Raw genomic sequence first — 15,538 nt, forward strand, 5'->3', positions numbered from 1 at the left:
CATACAAACTATAGCCAATGATAATAAAAAGAATGAATATAGCTATCAATGGGTGAAGAAATAGTTCTTTCAAAAAACAATGTTGTTCATTTTCTTTTTTATTGTAATTTAAACAAAAGTTTACAGAAACGTTGTATTTTCAATCATTTATTCTTTGTTACTCCTTTTCATCTCTACACTCCCCAGTCCACTTTAAAAAAAAAAATTGTTCAGTGTTGCACAACTTTGTAGTTCATTTTGATGTTGTTCTGAAGTCATGCTTGAACCCATGCACATTTCTCTTGCTGAAGATGGGGGCTGCCCCACAGACCCAGGTATTAAGTAGAACCAGAAACAAGGGGCAGGCACTGGAGCTATGCTGCCTTGTGAGGTGGACTCGAACCCGGGACCCACACTGACCAATGTGGACCTCCAGAAGAGGCAGCTTCACTTGTGGGAGCTTCATTTTCTCATCTGCAAACCACTGGGATGAGGCGCAACTACCTCAACAGGCTGTGGTGAGGAGTAAACCAGCTGAAACATGCTGAGTGTGAGGGCAGGGCCTGAGCTCACTGTGTTCAATGCCTGACAGTGGTTGAACCCATGCTCCTAAACTTGAGGTGTCTTCTCTGATATACCCCTTCACCCTCAGGGGACCTTGGACCAAGTTCTGATTCACAGGCCAGATAAGTGCAAGTACATGGATTGAGCTCTGTATCTCTCTGGCTGTGTGTGTGTGTGTGTGTGTGTGTGTGTGTGTGTGTGTGTGTGTGTCTTTCCCGGTGTCTCTCTCTTTTTCTTGCTCCACAGCACAACTGTTCCATCACTAACCTACCAGGACTCCACCTGCTGGAGAGATGCAAAATACAGACTTAAAAGATTTCAAAGGTGATGGGGGGATGAGATCCCCACTGACCTGAAGGGAGAGCCTGAGAGCTCCCCATCTGCTGTGAGTGGTCCTCAGTGAGGTCTCCTGCATCACTGTCCTCCTGCCTGGGGATCCATGTCAAGTGTGAAACTACCCACTCCCATATCTACTGCCACACACACACACACACACACACACACACACACACACATTCATATGCACATACATGTAGTTACACAGTCATATATATATTCATACACCCAGGCAAAGACTTTGCAGCTCTGTCTGATATATTTTGATTATGTTGCCAGGAGGTACCAGTCCTTGTAGCAGGACATCATGCTTGGAAGGATGGAGGGATAGCTCAAGAGAGGAAGACCCTGGATGAGATGGATGAACTTAGTGACCGGGGTAATGGGGGTAAGATGTATCAGAGACAATGAAATTGGCTCAAGATAGAACAGGGTTTAGAGCTACTGTACACAGGGTAGCTATAAGTCACAAGCGACTCAACAACACATAACAACACCACCATCACACGTACACACCCATACTCACACACACACTCATACCACATATGTTCACACACAATTTCATATGTACATGCCCACACACACTCAATCACATACACTGGCAGCCACTGATACACATCTACACATGCACACACTCCAGCCGTACTCACACAAACATTTATCCCTTCACATATGCATAATCACATAGATACACTCACTGCCACACCCACATATGCTCACACACAATCTGATAGGAAGCAACCTCATGCACACAGAGACACACACAGAGACATATATTTTAAAAATGAAAAACAGTGCACTGCAATCCCAGAGATGTGCGGTTTGAATCCACCAGATGCTCTGCTGGAGAAGGAGGAACAATCTCCTCCTGTACTAGTCAGATCTGCTTTAACGGTACACGCAAAAATAAATAAAATAAAAAAACAGAACTCATTAGTGTCCGGTGGGAGCCGCGTCATAGTTGGTCCTGCACTGCCTTTTCTGAGACTGTAAATGGCACAGACCTGGATTGCTCCTCACTCTCTGGCAGCGTCGATGGTGGATTCAAATCTCCAGTGAGGCTCCGCCTTTGGGTTAGCAGGGCAACACTTTACAGACTACGCCACCAGAGTCACACACAACCACACACATAATCCCATACACACAAATGCATACATGCACTCACCACGCAAACTCTTCTACACATTCACGGTCTCACACTTGTGCACACCAGAAAACACTTGTGCGCATGCGCGTCATTGATTTGCGCACAGAAAACACAGCAGCCAGGAAGGAGATGCCTGCAGAATTGTTGTGAGGTGCCACTGAGGTGGCCAATACTCGCGGGGGCGCTGTGAACAGCACAAGGAAACTTGCCCTCTCTTCTATCGTCACCTCTCCTCCTTGCTCGAGCTCATTGCTACAGTCATCCTGCCAATCCATCTTGTCGAAGGTACATTGTTGTGTATCACTGAGTAGGAGCGGACCCCATAGCTCACCATCCAGTGGGTTTTCAGAGGCAGCGAGTCGCACAGGAGGAGATTGCTCATCATTCTCCCCGTGGGGCAGTTGGTGGTTTCAAACAGTGTACCTTTGTGTTGGCAGCTCAACTCCTTACCACTCAGCCATCTAGAATGTTGTTCCTACAGCTGACTTTTCTGTGGACACTGGTGTATAATGGCTGCAAACAGCAACTCCTTGGTAGTACATGCAGCCTGTTGCCTGTATGGTTTGCCCTAAAGGACCCTGCATACAACTCTTGCTGCACTTTCATTCATATTTCTGACTTCCCGAATGTTTTGTCCTCATTTTTTAAAAAGTGTATTGTTGTGTACCATGGAGTCAAAACCAACCCAAAACTGAGCCTCTGGTGGGTTTTCAGAGGCAGTAGCTTCTTGCTACTGGACCACCAGGGCTCCTTAGCCAACAAGTATAGTAGACAGACATAAATCTAGAACTCAGCTCTGGACATACAGGTGTTCCCAGACATATGCGTTAAGTGATGCCCAAACCAGCACAGGACCTTAGTATCTGTCTAATGTGCTCTCCAGTCAAAGAGCGCAGGCCCAGGCCATTGCTAATACGTCAACACCAAGCTCAAATTGCCATGCAGCATGGGAGGAGGAAGCAAATTAGATAAATGTTAGCACTTACAGCCCCATTATTTAATTAAATTATCAGTTTACTGTGCCTAAAATGAGTTGTAAGACTAATCCAAATGTTACCAGCTTTATGGGGTCCTCAGGTGCTTTACAAGCCCCGTCTGCTCCCGAGTGTCAAATTGGGGCTGTATGGACAGATAAAAGAAAAATCAAGCTGCCATGATTGCAGTCTTTTCCCTTCGATATCTTTATGCTGGGTTATAAAAGCCTATTATACTTAATTTAAAGAGGGAAAACTGTTGACATCTCTTGCAATTGTTAATCTTTAGGAAACTATGAGTGGAATAGTATTTGAAAGGAATGATGGACTCACTTTATTGGAGAGTAGTAAAAATCTAATAGTTGGCAAAACAGTATGGTATTTACTCTTCAAGATAGTCAGGTTTATTAGCCAGAGCGTTTTATAGTCTAGCAAAGGCCTCATCTGTGTAGTATTTTACGTGGGGCCGCAGCCGCTGAACTTCTGTTCGTGCTTGTTGCTTTCTCTGTTCTTTTTTTCTGTTCTCTCTTTGTTGAGAAAGGATCAAAGGCTGTATTTTTAAGGAACATAATATCAAATGTGGCACCTTTTCACTTAACCCCATAGTCTCCTGAAACAGAAAAAACTGTCTGATGTTAACTCCTCAGTGGGAATGATTTTCTCAAGTGAGTCATTTCCAAAACAGGGGATAGGATCTCAGAAGTGTAACAGCTGTAGGGCACAGGCTGATGGGTTTGTGTGCACATGCGATCCAGTCCCCAAGGCTTAACCTTGCTTACCCACACACACACACACACACCCCCCACACACACACAGGAGTAATACCAGCTACATCAAGTCAACTGGGAGTGGTGACCCTGTGGGTGTTACATTGGAACTGTATCCTTCAAGGTTTTCAATGGCTGGTTTTTTTCAAAAGGAGATCACTCAGTCTTTCTTCTGAGGCACCTCTGAGTGAATTTGAACCTCTCATTTTTTATTAATAGCCACCTATGTGTTTACCTTTTGTACAACTTAGAGATTCCAACGGGAATACAGATAAGAGAAAGGAGAGTGAGTCAGAGGTGACCCCCTGGGCTCTGGTGTGCAGCCCCTGGACCCCCTCATGTGTCTCTTTGCTCTATGTGAGCTTCGTGAGAGAGTGATTGTCTTTCATTTAATAGACAGAAAACCAGATCCCAAACCAAGTCCCTTGTCATCAAGTGGATTCAGATTTACGGTGTCCGTGAGGGACAGAATAGAACGGCCCAGATGGTTCCCAAGGTGGTAAAGAAGCAGGCTGCCTCTTCTTTCTCTCATGGAGCAGCTAGGGGATTTGAACCACCACCTTTCAGTTTGCTACGGAGAATTCAACCACTGTGCCACCAGGGTCTTAATAGCTACAGAATGCAGAGGTAAACAAGGGGCCTTAAGGCAGAAATGTTATGTTGTGTTTTGCAAAAGAAATGTTGGGTTACAGGCACCTAGGTATTTTTATCTTTCACCTTCAGCATCTTCCTGAAAAAGGTGCCCCATAAATGTTTACTAGTTCAGGCTCACATCAGAAGTCTGGTGGTATTGTTCACAAATGTTGGACTACTTATCAGAAGGACTAGTTGGTCCAGGCAGAAAACCTGACCTATGGTGGCTATGAGTTTGAACTGACTCCATGGTAGTTGTCTGGTTAGTTTATTTTGTCGTCCTATGTGATTATATACAAACGGGATCCCCAAAGGCTTCTGGAGCAGGGAGACCAGCAGCCGATTCCCTCATTTCCCCCGGTGATGCAGCTGTCAACAACCATCATTTGTTTATTTCAATAAATCCCCTTGGTCTTCATCACTTTATATAAATGCTAGGAGGGTAGGTTTTACAGGTTTGAGATGAAGGGTCTAGATTTCCACCCAATTGTTATCAAGGCCAAGGCCATGGACGCATTTTGCTGTAAGGTCCCCACCCATCATGCAAGAGGCCAAGGAGAGGCCAGGAAAAGGCATTTTTACAAGCTTGCCGCACTGCAAGAGGCGTCAAGATGGAGCTGAGCAGCCCTTCATTGGTGGTACTGTAAACAAAAGCTGATTCATGAGGTTGCAGTTCCTTTCCACTTAGCCTCAGGCTCTAGGAAGGTTCTAGAACCCTGAGTCTCAGCATACAACAGGATCCTAGATATCTATGGGGATCCCTGCTGGTAAGGATCTCTGGGAGCATAGTGTGTAACATAGTAGGCTGCTGACCTAAAGGTTGTCAGTTCAAATTTACCAGCCACTCCATGGGAGAAAGATGAGCAGATTCCACCCATAAGACCCACAGCTTTAAAACCCAGTGGAGAGTCACTATGAGGATAGATTTAAAGGTGATAGAATTGGTGTGGTTTTTTTAAAACCCATGCTGGTGGTGGCTCAGCCCATCTTGGGTTAGGGCGTACCACCATGCGCCTTGCAGTGGAACAGAGGTGATGGGATTCTTCTCCCTTCACTCCCCACCTCTCTCGGAGATTGCAAAATGAGCAAAAGGAAACCAGGCCCCTGGACTCGCTGATCATCCTGAAAGTTCAAAAGGTGACGAGGCCAAGCTGAGCGTCAGCAGCAAGCCCGGGCTGCGCACACTGCGAGCGCTCCTGCCAAGAAAAGCTGCTTATCACTTGAACTTTCAGCCGGCTAATCCAACCAAGGTACATATCGCTTCGCTTCAAGCAATAAAAAGGGGGAGAAAATTCTGTTTATCTGCCTTGACTAAATCCAGTCTCCCAGGTGACTGCTCTGTGGGGCTATTTCCTTGTTCTCTGTGCCCCAGTTCCCGCGGCCAAGGCCAAACAAAGAGCAGCCTCAGCCCCGTGGCCGAGAGCCTGGCCTTGTCCACCAAGCCTTACGGCGTCCTCCCGTGGCCCAGGGCACTGGGGAAGGGGTCAGGCCCCCAAAGGATGGTTCAGGCGTTCCCCAGGAAGGACAATTGAACTCCAAGTCCTCCATTCCATGAGGAGTGGGGTGCTGGTCAACTGAGGGGATCCCTGTATGGTCGCTAATTGAAAGACTGATGCTCAGAGCCCACCTGGAGGCCCCTCTGGAAAGGGTCTGTTTCTCTTCCTCTCAAAAACCAGCCAGAGGAAACCTTCTGCAGCGCAGTCTACTCCTATGCACATACACAATTGACCCCACAGTAGCTCATTTTAACTGGGACTCAAAAGACATCTGTACCCCCAAACTAGTTACTGTCAAGACCATTCTGGCTCATAGTTACCCTGGAGGACAGAGTAGAAGTTCTCCACAGAGTCTCCAACTCTGCAGTCTTTATAAGAGCAGACATCTTCAACTTTCTCCAGCAAAGCAGCTGGTAGATTTGAATCCCTGAGCTATTGGATAGCAGCTGAGTGCTTAAACATTGCACTATTCTCAAATTTGTTACCATCAAGTAAAGTGAATTCATTGCTGACCCGCCAATCGTGCAGGAGGAGATTGACCTTCTTTCTCCTGCAGAGCCACTGTTGGATTCGAACTACCCACATTTGGGTAGCACCCCTTAAAGGCATCTGAATCATCTAAGAAAAGCCCTTGTTTAGACTGGTATGGCCGGTGGAGGACAAGGAGTCCCAGAACCTGAAGAAGTCAGCAACTGGTCATGGTTGGTACCTGCAGGCCCAGAGGTGGAAGGAAAGAATGAAGTGAGATCAGAGTATGGCCAGGGACACCAAGTCCACCCTGCACAAGCCAGTTTCACAAGGGCATCTCATGGTCAGCCCTGGTGTGGAAGAAAAATGGATGGACAGCAACTGGCAGGTGCCCCTTTTGCCCAGGGGCAGTGGAGAGAATGGACCAGGGGGAAGTTGAGCTGATCCCTAGCCGACACAGAGGGGAAAGTCAGTTTCAAGCACTGAGCATGGACTTCTTGGGACTGTCCTTGACCTTACCTTTGACCCCACTTTGGCCCGAGGCTTGGGGGGGGGTGGAGAGTAGGAGTTTGTGAAAGGTAGATGAGGATAGATAAGCTGCTCCTGAGCTATTCCTCCCCAAGTGGAACACGGTGCTGTGGCCCCAGTGCTAAGCCCTTGCACCCACCCCGACACTTGTTAAGAGTGGAAAAAACTCCTGACCAAGTGCATGCTGTGGACTCCTCATGTGATGGAACCGCCCGGGCACAGGTTCTGGTGCTGACTCTTCCCTGGGACTGCTATCAAGTTGCACCTCATGTCACCCTTTAATCATGACCTCACAGTTTGCATTTTCTTTGTAAGTGGCGTCATTTGGCCTCATGTGGAATTGTTGCTTCAGAAAGAAGGCCCCACAGAAACTTCTCATAAAATGCTCCATTGCAGAGCACTAGAGAGTGTAGCCTTGAACAGACCCTAAAGTGGTATCGGTGGTAAATGTGCTTATCTGCTAATCCAAAAGTTGAGGGATCAGGTCTACCCAGAAGCACCTCTGTGAAAGACCTGGCAACTTACTGCTCAAAAATGAGCCACTGAAAACCCTGTGGAGCACAGTTCTGCTTTGACCACATAAGTTGGTGCCATGAATTGGCTCAATGGCAACGGCAGAGTTTATAAAGAGAGAAGATGTGCATTATCTGTGAGCACTATGTTGTGTTAAAAAAAACCACACCAAAACAACCATAGAAACCTCACCTATATGAGACCAAATGATGCCTAATGAGTCTTAAACAAAAATGAGAATGTAAGGAACTAGGGACACTAGATTATTGGCAATAGAACCACCAGAATGGAAATAATGAGAGTGCTCATGCAGAATATAGATATAAACAATGTCACTGAAAACATGTGTAGAAATTGTTGAATAAGAACCCTGACTGCTGTATAGAAGAACCAGCACAGGGAGATGTATTATATTCTAGTTGTTAGGTCTAGTTGAGACAGCTTCGATTCACACAGATCTGGTGCACAACAGAATGAGCTCCTGTTCAATCCTGCCACCTCTTGAGCCCATTGTTGCAGGCACTGTGCCAGTGCATTTCTTTGACAATCTTCTTCTCACACACCCTCTGCTTTACAATGTATAACTGGTCCCTCCTGATAGCATCCCCAGAGTATGTGGGGCAAATGCTACTCTAGTGACACTTTTTACAAGACAGATTGGTTCGTTCTTCTGGCAGCCCATGGACCATTCGATACTCTTCACCAACACCACAATTCAAAGTGGAAATACTCCGGCTCGGAAAGCAGGTGCACCTCAGTCCTCAAAATGACGTCTTCACACATTCTTATTTCAAAGTGTGTGTTAATGTCTCCTATTTTACTTGTATCCATGAGAAAAGCACCTTGCTCCTAAACACCCGTGAAGGTCCAGATAACAGAGTATGCTCTGATAAAGGGGGGAGAGGGAATCATAGAGAGGAGAGATCCCACCCGTATTGTGGGGGCTACACCGCTTTTCGTCTTGTCACTCAGCAGGCAGCAGCATCCACTGAAGACGCAGATATTGTCAGAGCATTAATGATGCTGTAAAATAATAAGGCTGGAGAGAGTTTGCGCGAGAGTGAGCATTTGATAAAAGGGAGATTTACAGCCACATCCATCAATTTAATTATCTTTTACTAGGGTTTAAACTTAGGAGTAATGCTAATCTCCCTTTGCATGCTCTACAGGATCTATGGACACTTTACAATCTTCCTCTATTCACAAGTGTCAAATTATGGCAATATTGATAAAACAGCACAGTGAATGGATGCCGAGACAAGCCCAGGGCCAGCTAATACACTTTTTACTACATTGTAAAAGCCTATTACGCTCTGATTTCAGGCTGAAATTTGTGGCCAATAATTAGTTGATAATGCTTCGGAAACAATTTTCACACATAATAAAGGCCCCTTTCACCTTCCTTAAGGAGTGCTGGTGGCACAGTGGTTTATAGCTAGGCTGCTAACAGCTTAACGGTTTGAGTCCATCCAGGGGCACCTTGGAAGAAAGGCCTGGTGGTGACTTTCTGAAAAATTGGCCGTTCGGCAGCCGGTGAGTCACAGGTCTTCTCTGATAAACGTTGGGACACCATGAGGTGAAGTCACTGATGACAGTCAGTTTAGTTTTTCTGAGGCAGAAACCTATCCCTTACCTCCCAAGGACCCTCAGGGTCTGGGCACAGGCTGGAGCCTAGGCTCCCCAGCCATCCCACCTTATGGGGCACCAGGAATCTGCATTCTAAACAGGTGGATTCATCATTTACTACTGACCACTCCTCCCAGGCCTCCATCGTGGCCCTTCTCCCCCATCGTTGCCAAGGAGATGAGGTGCACACACATCGTCTCCCAAGGGGGCAGAGGGACCAGGTCTAAGGGGGAAACTTTTTTAGATTCATTTGAAATGAACGGCTGGAGAACAGACTACACTTATTAACAAATTAAGTCCACATCTTGGATAATCTTCTGCTTCTGAGCACCTCCCCCTTTTTAAACATTTTAATCAAAGTTTATACAGAGCTTGGATTTCCATTCATTCATTAATGCACATTTTCCTCTCTACCCACCCCCACCCCACAGCTAGCTATTCTCTCTGAAAAAAAAAATAATTTCTTGTTGTACAATTCCCCCACCCCACACCCAATCCACTTTACTATGCAGCTCTCATTCTGGACTATTGTCACGCAAATAATATCTAATCATATATTCCTTTTAAGCAATTCTTTCCCCTTTTTCAATGTGCTTCTCCAGGTAGCTTTTCTTTAGAAAAAAGGGCCCCTGGGTGCACGATGGCTGAGTACCTGGCCACTAACCCTCAGACTGATCACTCAAATGCTGTCAACTGTGCGGGAGAAAGACAAAGGCATCTGTGTCTGTAAAAATGAGTCTTGGGGACCCAAGAGGGGCAGCTCTGTTCTGTCCTTCAGGGTCACGGTGGGTTAGAATCAACTAGGCAGCAACAAGTTGATTTGGTTTTTCTTCTAGAAAGTTTTCGGAGCTGTCCTCTGATCACAATGCGGTCTCTTGCCCCACCAGGAAGCATCCACAGAACAGATGTGTCACCCCCAGCTGTAGAGATGGACGTGGAAGCCCTAACCTGTACCTTCTCCAAGACACACGTGCAGGCCTGGGTCAGGGCCAGGCCAGGTTTGGGTGTGAGCACACAGGCTGGGAGGAGAATGGTGCTTCATACAGCCATAGTCCAGATAATACGTGGGTGGGGGAGCTCATGACGTGACCCCAGTGAGTGGACAGAAAGCCTGTATTGTGTGCAATACGCTGCTGAGTCACAGAGTCAGGCAGAGTGCTCCCAGGGATGCCCACCTCCCAGGAACCCCTTTATTCTCTAGCTTTCCACAGGCTCCCAGGACACAGGCCAGTTACATCAGTGGAGGCATGCAGGCAGCCTGCTACCTGTCCACTCGAGAAGGCAGGCCGAGGTGGGGCAGGATGGAAAGAATGGGGGAATGGGACCCCACAGAGTGGGTAGGAGGAGCTTAGAGAAGAGGGGACACCAAGTCAAGGTGAGAGGAACTGTCTTCATCTGCTTCCTTAGTCTTTCTGCTTCACAACCTTTCTAGAACAAAGTAAATTTTGCCCACTGCTGTCCTGTCGATTTCAGCTCTGGGTGAGCCTGCAGGACACAGTAGAGTTGCCTCAGTGAATTTCTGAGGCTATAATCTTTGTAAGAATGGCCTGCTTCATTTTTTCCCCTCTATGGAGTGATGGAGGGTTTGAACCACTGATCTTTTGGTCAACACCCTAACACTTAACTCAGCTTGCCACCAAGACTACTTTTGGATTACATGGTAGCTCCATATCCGTTTGCTGTGGACAGATTTGGCAGCTGTGATAAATCACCTGAAAGCAGGCACTACCGTTGCCAGAACATTCCAGATAGTTCTCAGGCCCATCCTGAAATAAGCAAGGGCTGCTGGGCCCAGCTAACTGAAACAACACCAGCAGGGAACCGGAACAAACCTGTTGTCATCGAGTTAGTTCTGACTCACAGTGAGTCTGGGGGACAGAGTAGAACCACCCCCATAAGGTTCCAAAGGCTGGGAGCTCTGTGAGAGCAAACCAGCACATCTTCCTCTGCGGAGCGACTGCGGCCGGCAAGCTGCAGGCCTTTTGCTTAGCACCATCAGGCTGCCTCACAGCAGAGTTCACTAAATTCATGGCTGCCCGGTCAGAACCGACTTGTAGATGACCCTCCACCGGGTTTCTGAGGCTGTAAATCACGCGACAGAAGATTACCCATCTTTCTTCCTCAGAGAGGCTGGTGGCTTCTCACTGAGTGAGAGACTAGCCCATTTAGTTAACAGTACAACTCCTACAAAGAGCCAGGAACAGAGACTGTATCTGAAAAAGGAGTATCATGAGGATTTCTAGAAAGTCACAGGAACTTCTTTTGATCCTCTTGTTTGCTAAAATGAGGAAGATAAGCCATTTCCTTCTTAAAGATTCACAGCCTCAAAGCCCAGATGGAGGGACCCTATGAGTCAAATCAACTTGGCAGCAGGAGCTTTGATTTGAGTCTCTTAAAAAGAAAAGGGGAGGAGAAAAGTAAAATAAATAAATAAAAAGTGATGCTTTCTAGTGACTAAAAAGGCTAAAACTCCACGAGTTTAAAAGAAAGTCATCTAAGAAATCAAGGTTATTGTAGTAAGGTTTTAGCCACTGTGGCTGAAAGGAAAGTCACTCTAATTTTTCCTCCTGAAAATGTCAATGTTATGTTGTTGTTGGGTGCCATCAAGCTGTCTACAACTCATAGTGACCTTCTGAACAACGGATCAGAACCCTGTCCGATGTACTCAAGCCTGCTGTTAGAGACACTGTGTCTCATTGAGGGTCTTCCTCTCTTTCTCTGACCCTCCACCTTTCCCAGCATGATGTCTTTTTCCAAGGACTGACCCCTACTCACAACATGCCCAGGAGGGATTTATTTGGCCATAAATCACTTTAAAACCGAGGCCATTCTTAGGAGCAGAGTAAAGATGGACACGATCCTGTCATTTTCAAAAACACATGTTGGAAATGTTTAGGGATTTTAAAAAATGTTTCACCATCTACATGCATGTTATTTTTAATTCTAAAATATTAACATGAAGAGAATGAGAAAGTCAGCTTTCAAAGACAGGAATTTTGCAGGAAGGGACAATTGGTTTTTAAAAGAACACCAGAAACAAAATACCTGGAGAGGTGATCAGGAAAGAGCCATGTATCAGCTCCAAACTGTTTTGTTGCCCCCTGAAACATGGAGGCAAGAAGTCAGTTTGGGATTGGGCCCTATCTTATCCCATTCATCTTATCAGGTGGTAAATCTGTCCTTTGATCTTGTCAACAGGGCTGGAAAGTTGGAGACAGCTGCCACCACCCCCTGGTCAGCCAGGCCACACCAGGCCCTCATAAAACATTTATGAGATGTGTAATAAACAGGGCTGATAAGGAAGAGGCTCAAGATTTCAAAAGTCAGCAGCTCTACAGAAAATACCCTCCCTGGCCTCCAAGGTGCCTTTATTTAAAGAGCAAACACAACCCATCCATTCCCTCTGGTCATAAAGTTCTTCAGCAAAGAGTTCCCCTAAACCCAGAGAGGAGAATTTGTTTGGAGTCTTATTCATGTTCAGAAACACTCACCCCTCCCCTCTGTCCGGAATTCTCCACACTGATATATGGGCACCTAGGGGCCAGGCCAGGCCAGACAAAGACCAGGGCAAGAATGACAGGGCAGAAATTCTGTCAGGCTGAAATGAAGAGTCGCTTGACACCCAGTCAACTGACCTTGTTGAAGTGGGTTTGGATGAGAGGAGAATGTTGTAGCCTTTTTAGTAGCACATCGTAAAGGAGAACTTTGGAAATATTTTCACTTCCATTCTCTTCTCTGAGGAAGTAGAGTCCTGTTTCTTCCTCCCACTTTCTCTGGGAATCATCTTCATGGATTTTCCCCACCGTCTGTCTAGACCAAGGGTCTGAATTGAATTAAGAAACAAAGAAAACGTTGAGAAAGAGAGGCAAGTGCAGGCATACCTCACTTTGTTGTGTGTCGCCTTACGGCTCTTTAGATAGTGAATTTCTAACAGGTTGGTGGTTTGTGGTTACCCTGCCTCAACAAATCTATTGTTGTCATTTTTCCAACATTGTGTGCTCACTTGGTGCCTCTTGGGGCCATTTTGGTCATCCTCACAACCTCTCACACATTTTCATAATGTTGTTGTTGTTGTTGTTATGTGCCTTCGAGTCGCTTGCGACTCACAGCGACCCTATGAACAACAGCCCTAAACTTTGCCCTGTCCTGTGCCAATCGCACCATCTCCAATACACCCATCCCGATTACCTTAATCACTGAATCAATCCACCTCATAGGGGGCCTTCCCCTTCTGTGCTGTCCCTCCACCCTACCAAGCCTGATGTCCTCTTCAAGGACCTGTCCCTCCTTGCAACATGTCCAAAGTATGTTAGATGGAGCCTTAGAATCCTTGCCTCCAAGGAGCAGCCCGGTTTGACCCTTTCCAGGATGAATCTGTTTGTTTTCTTAGCAGTCCATGGTACCCTCAATACTCTTCTCCAGCATCACAGCTCAAAGGCATCAATTCTCTTTCTGTCCTCCTTCAGATCCTCCTCAGTTTCAGCAAGCAGGGTTGTGTCATCTGCGTATCGCACATTGTTGATAGATATTCCACCAATCTTGACCCCACATTTCTCCTCATAGAGCTCAGCCTCCCGGATAATCTGTTATGCATACAGGTTGAAAAGGTAACCTTTTCAACCTTTTGCATAATGTTTACTACACATATAAAAGACTACAGTAGAGAGTGGACGTGACTTTCATATGCACTGGGGAATACAAAATTTATTAGTGATTTCAATGTATTGCAGTGGCCTGAAACCAATATGCCTGCATACAGTGAATTTGAGTGGAAAGTATTTTGATGAACAGGATTACACTTAAGGGCAGGAAATGTGCTTGTTCACATACCACATGGAAGGACTTGGTACCCGGTGGACTTATGAGTAACAGACAGATAAATAAAAGAATGGATAATGTTAACAGGCAGTCAAGGGAACACGGAGAAGACATTTGAGCTGAGTAAAAGAATAAGAGACTCACCCCCCATATTTTGTTAGTTGCATCAAGTCAATCCTGGCTCATGGTGACCCCATGTACACAGAGTAGAACTATGCACAGTAGAGGTTTCAAGATTGTGATATTTCAGGAGGACATTGCTGAGTCTTCCTTCTAAGGGCTTCTGATTGAGTTTGAACCACCAGTAGGGATATCCGGTGGCCTAGTGGCAAGAAGCTGTGCTGCAATTCCAAAGGAATGTGATTCGAGGCTACCAGAAGCTCCATGGGAGAAGGATGAGCAATCCTCTCCGGTGTGATTAACTGCCTCTGAAAAACCTGCCCAAAGGTCAGCTATGGGTCATTTCAGACTTGACAATACACAACAACAACAACATATGCAATAGAAACAAACCAACCACAGCCTTTTCAGTTGATCCTAATTCCTGGTGACTCTCCATTGAGTTTTCGAGGCTATAAATCTTAATGAGAGGAAAGTGTCTCAACTTTCTCCCATGGAACAGCTGGTGGACTTGAACCACTGACATTTGGGTTAGCAACCCAACATATAACCTCTATACTACCAGACTTCCTATGTCATGTTGTTGTTGCTGTCAAGTCGCCTGGTACACAGCGACCCTATGTACAGCAGCCTAAAACCTTATTCTATCCCTTGCCAATCTCATGGTCTCTGACAGGTCTATCCCCATTGCCCCAGTGACTGAATCAATCCATCTCATAGAGGATCTTCCTCTCCTGCTCTGTCCCTCCACCCTCCCAAGCATGATGTCCCTCTCCAAGGACTAATCCCGCCTTGCAACATGTCCAAGGTATGTCAGATGAAGCTTCAGAATCCTTGCCTCCAAGGAGCATCTTGGCTTCATTCTCTCCAGCATGAACTTGTTTGTTCTCCTAACAGTCCATGGTATATTCAATACTCTTCTCCAGCACCACAACTCATAGGCATCAACTCTCCTTCTATCATCTCTAGTCATTGTCCAGCTCTCTAATGTATAGTAAGTAATTACAAAGACCATGGCCTGGATCAGGTGCACCTTAGTCTCCAGACTGACACCATTGCTCTTTAGTACTTTGGCGAGGTCTCTGACAGCAGATTTTCCCAATGAAATTAGTCTTTATAATTTCCTGGCCATGTAGGAACATCTTTATTCTCTGTCTTGCATTCCAGATGATGTAAGGCAACAAAGTAAAAAATGCGTTTTACTCAAGGGGATGAGGACAAGGAGACCCTAGGTCTTCCATCTCTTCTGCCTCACCCAACTGGTCACTAGAGGAAGAAGAAGAATATTGCTCAGGGAAATAATCTAAGTCAGGAATACCCTGGGCCACCAGGACTCCTACACGGAAGCCTTTCTCCCTCATCACATCAAGCTGGAGACACTTTTCTCCTCACCTCTTGTTGTACAGAATGCTCAGCTCACATCTTTCTCTCTTGGTTCTTCGTGGTAACTTCATCACTTTACATAAACATGGAGCAGTGCGTGTTCTGGTGTCCTCTGAATGTTTTCCATGCCAAGTTTTCTGTATCCAGGACAACCGTTATTCTTAGTTCCCGTTGAGTCAGTTCTGA

Source organism: Elephantulus edwardii, unplaced genomic scaffold (genome assembly GCF_000299155.1).
Source record: "Elephantulus edwardii isolate Elephantulus edwardi_28Jun2011 unplaced genomic scaffold, EleEdw1.0 scaffold00135, whole genome shotgun sequence".
Classification (NCBI taxonomy): domain Eukaryota; kingdom Metazoa; phylum Chordata; class Mammalia; order Macroscelidea; family Macroscelididae; genus Elephantulus; species Elephantulus edwardii.